Source organism: Elephantulus edwardii, unplaced genomic scaffold (genome assembly GCF_000299155.1).
Source record: "Elephantulus edwardii isolate Elephantulus edwardi_28Jun2011 unplaced genomic scaffold, EleEdw1.0 scaffold00073, whole genome shotgun sequence".
NCBI lineage: Eukaryota > Metazoa > Chordata > Mammalia > Macroscelidea > Macroscelididae > Elephantulus > Elephantulus edwardii.
The window spans coordinates 4909518-4914650 of NW_006399823.1; positions in this window are offsets into that span (position 1 = coordinate 4909518).

Genomic DNA, 5133 nt, shown 5'->3' on the forward strand with positions numbered 1-5133 from the left:
CCCCTCCCCGATGCCAGCCTCATTCTACAACAGTGGCACCATAGAGCATTTGTCCCTTTGTGACTGAGATACCTCACTCAGCATAATGTCCTCCAGGGTCACCCATTTTGAGACGGTGTTAGCAGTGATGACAGAACTGCAGAATTGATGAGATGGGACTTTAAAACAGGGGGGAGACAATATTGGTAGGACAGAGAACTTTGCTGGCTAATTGAAGAAAGCCAATATTGGCAGAACTTGGAACTTTGTTAAATAATTTGGGGTTTGGAGGAGCCAGCATTGGCAGGACTGAGAACATCTGAACACTTAGAGCTACAAGGCTCAAGGCTGAAGTGCCTGTGTACACATTTTGGGAGCTTCTTGACTTTAATTTATTGTTAATCTGAATTATAACTTTTTAACTCCCCCAGTTTGGCTCTGTTTTGTATGTGAGCTGTCACATCAGATTTTGGGCCCAGCCAAACAGTAAGATTGGTATTGAGATGAGTAGAAGGAGGAATGGAAGTGTGGGAAACATATCTGACCTCATGGGAATTGGTTTTGTATTATTGACACTGTAGGTGAGGATAGTTACCCTGTGAAGTTGGTAAAGGTCAGTTATGGTGCTTCTTACGTGGCGCTTGCTCTTTTTACATCACCTATCATGATGCTGCCAATTGGCCCAGCCCCAGTTGTGAGAGAGTGCTTATAGTTGGATTAAAATAATTAACCTTTGTTTATGTGTGTCATGGATTAGAAGCCAACTCATAACTGACCAGACAGCAGGTTTTCAGAGGCAGTAAATCACATGGGAAAAGATTGTCGACTTTCTACCAGTGAGCAGCTGATGGATTTGAACGGTGTAATTTTGTGTTGGAAACATAAGTCTATACCTTCTAGGGCATCAGAGTTTCAAGTTAAACATTTGAATCACACACATTACTCATGGACTTCCAAAGAAAGTCTACATTATTTCAAACGTATTTTCCCCAAACTCTTCACCTCCCTCACTTAATGTTCTGATGGAATTTCCTAAAACCTAAACAATTGGAATATATATCTTCTTTCTTCATATTTGTATCAAATAAGCTGTGCATCATGGGAAGGAGGAGAATCCCATATAAAATTTTCTTTTAATGTATCTTCAAGTCAGCACTGATTCATAGGCAAGACTTACATAAGAGTAAATTGCTCATCTTTCTTCCAACGAGCAACTGGTTTATTTTAACTTTACCTTTGGGTTGGCAGCACAATTCATCACTGCTATTGTTGGGCAGTGCCTTCAAATTGAGTATGACTCCTATAGCTACCTTTTGAATAGCAGACATGAACCCTGCCATATCCTGAGCCAGCCTCATCATCTCTGACACACTGGAGCACATTGCTGAAGTCACCATGTCAATTCATCTCATGGAGGATCTTCATCTCCTTACTGAGCCTCGATCTCTCTAAGCACGATGTCCCTTTCCAAGGAATAGCCCCACCTGACTACATATCCAAAGTGTGAAAAATGAAGCTTTGCCACTTTGCCTCCAAGAAGCACTCTGGTTAAATTTTTTTTCCCCCTAAGACATATCTGTTTGTTCTTTTGGTAGTCTATGGGACATTCAGAATTCTTCTCCAACACTATAATTTTTTCTAGCCTTTTCAGAGAGATGCTCAAGGCCTTGTGCCCTTATTATCTGTTTTTGGCTCTTCATACAGACTGCCAGAAGAACAAACAGATGCATCTTGAATAAGGTGCAGTCAGAGTGTTTCATGAAGACAAGGATGCCAAAGCTTTGTCTAGCTCTTTTCTTTCTTTCTTTCTTTTTTTTTTTTGCATGTTGCTTGAAAAGGTTATTCCTTGAGAAAGAGATTATATTTGGAAAGATGTAAGAGACAGCCAAAGAGAGGAAGATCCTCAACCAGGTGATTGACTGCAACAATGTTAGATTGACAAAGGAGAGGAAAGTGTTCATAAGTTTACTATTATCTGTACAATATGCCATGACACCCAATGACAACAATATCCATGATCTTTTATATTTGTTTTTTAGTGACTTCTCATAAATTTAAGATTTTTAACACTATCTGGATAATGGAAATAATTAAGTTACTCATCGAATCACTTAGTCAGGACAAGCATAATACTCTTAAACTTTGCTAAATAGTGGCGCTATGGAGGAAATGACGTTGTCAGTCTTGTGGTTTTAAAGAAGAATATATGATTAAAATGGTTCCGAAAATGAAGCTCAAACAAAAATATAAGTGAAAAAATTGGACTTCAATAAAAAGTATAATTAAATTTCTAGCAAGGAGTCTAAAGAAAATGACTAAAGGTCAGTATGCTTTGAGCTATACCATGATCCTGGAATCAGGAAATGAAGTGCGGCTGGAGTATAGGGAATCAAATAGATAACAGTATACTTTAAGACTAGAGAATTAAGAAAAGAACCAGATATGCATGGCTAGGGAAAAGAGACACAGGATCTGGAGGATGGTAGTTACATTTAGTCAAAGAATAGTATCTGAAGAAAGTGTCAATCAGGCTAATAATGAACTCAGATACATAGTGAGTGATCAAAACAGATATGTATGCAGCACTCTATTACAATATAACCAAGTGACAATGTTTGGTACAGAGTATTGTTATCAAGATAATCATTCAATCAGCCCTGAAGTTGAACATTTCAGGTATTTTAAATAGCTAAAATTGCAATTAAATAGTCAAGTTGTTAATGCAATATGTAAATTACTCTTTTTAAATTGTTATGAGAATGTCTTGTGTTTAGTACTGGTATATTTTATTGAGAAGAGACAATATTTTATGTGGTCTAAGGGACTATGATTATTCTCCATTCTTAAGTCTACTTGTATGCACACATAAACACCAATGCTATAGAGATATAATTCTCTGCATAGGATTCTGAGCTGGCAAGTACAGGTCTGATTGCCTGCCTTTTTTTCTGTGAAACAAAATTTAGTTTTTCAAAGCTGTCTACTGATAATATTAGTTCCTCCACAAAAACTTAACATTGATTATGGCTTTCTTAATAATCAATTAAAATCCCCCATTGGCTGCTTTCTCCGAGAGAATTCAAGCAGATACCTCCATTGTCAAGTACAGCACCTCAGGTCGTATATGGTCCTTAAATCTAAGTATGTTCTTGTGTAGTTGGAATCAGTCCATTGCTGACTTCAGCAGGTCTTCAGAGGCAGTAAATTGCTCTGGAGGAAACTGCCCATCTTTCTTCCACTGAGCAGATGATAGATTTGAACCTCATGCCTTTCTGTTGGCAGTGAAATTCCTTCCCAGTAGGCAATTGGAGCTTTCTAAATCTAAATAAATTTTTTTTAAAAAAAGAGGAAAAACATATATCTCCAGATCCACAACCAAATTAGTCATATTTTAAATGATGAATTACCTCTTGTCCTTTAGTGGCCACCACACTAGATAAGGCAGATAGAGGACATGCTCCATTATTGAAGGAGGTTCTTTTGAGCACTGCATTATCACAGTTTTCCAGCTACATTGAACATAGAAAGTTTTTAAAACAGCAAAGAAAATTGGAAGCAATGAAAGGATAACTATTAGGTCCAGAGAATACAAGTTAAGGAAAGAGAAAAAAAAAAGCACACAAAAAACCACAGCTATAGATTTCATTCATCTATGCATATACATACTCAAACTAGGGTCCAGCTGTTAAATCAGCAAGAGAAACTGTCAGCCTCCTCTCCTATCAGATACTCATTTAGTTTAGGAATAGAGCCAAACAATAATAGTAATTGTAATAGTAATAGCGCTGATAATTATAGTTAATGTTATGCAAATTGCTGGAAAACTGATGCTATAAAAAGACTAACTTCATAATGCTGCAAATATATTTCAGCTAAGGGCCTCTACAAAATTGCAGACCACTTAATATTTCTTCTGCATCTGTCCTTTCTATTTTCTCTCTCTATGACAGTATCCTCCTACCTTTCATTTTTTTCCTTACCCATACCAAAAGCATCTGCAAAATTCAGATGTTTAAATATAGATAACAATAGCTACTATTCATTGTTCTTGTACTGTGTCCTAGGTGCTGTAATGGATGATATTGATTCATTTAAATTTCTCCAACACCCATATGAAAATTATACCAGTAATTGCTCAATTTTATAAATAAGAGAGGAGAAAGCAATTTGTTATACTACTAACTCAAAGGCCATTGGTTTGAATCCACTAGCTACTCCAGGGTGGAGGGGAGTAATTACAGTATCTTCCCACAAAGATTTACAGCCCTGTAAACTGATGGAGTCAGACTTGACTGTAGAGAAGCTTATCTGGTATTTGTTTTCTATTAAGAGTGCATAGGTAACATATACAAAGTCACACAATTAAAAAGAAAAAGACTGAGTGAAGGCTTGCTCAGAAGAAGCATGACAAATCACACTCTAAATCAATAGCTCTTATTCTAAAGATCCGTAATTATTCAATGTTTAAGATTCCTCTGTTAAGTAAAAGAAAAGTCAGTGGTTCAAACACATCCAATGAATCCATAGGAGAAAGACCTGTAAATTTCCTTCCATAAGAAATACTCCAGTTTAGAAAACTCTTGGAAATAGGTCTATTCTGTTACATAGGTTGTTATGAATACAAATTAATATGACAGCATCTGATAACATTCTTTCAAAAATCCAATACTTGCAACCCTCATTAATGAAGCCAAAGACCATAGTAGTTTGTAGTATGTATTACATTTTGATTTAGGGAAAACAAAAATCTTAACCACTAGGCCAATAAAAAACATGATGATAAGCAAGGATAAGATTAAAATTATCAAGGATTTCTTTTACTTGGATCTACAATCAGCATCCAAAGAAGCATTAGTCAAGAAATCAAAGAATGCATCGTATGAGGTAAATGCCCCTGCTAAGAACCTCTTTAAAATATTAAAGAGCATTTTTATATAAAAATGCCATTTTAAAGGCTAAGCTATGGCTAATTCAATCTATGATAATTGCAACTGTTTCTTATGCATATGAAAGTTGGACAATGAATAAAAGGATAGAGAAAAAGAATTGACATCTTTGAATTGTGGTGTTGGTGAGAGTACTGAATATACCATGTGAAGACTGTCAAACAAAAGAAATAAATCTGATCTGAATTAAAGGCAGACAGAAAATTCA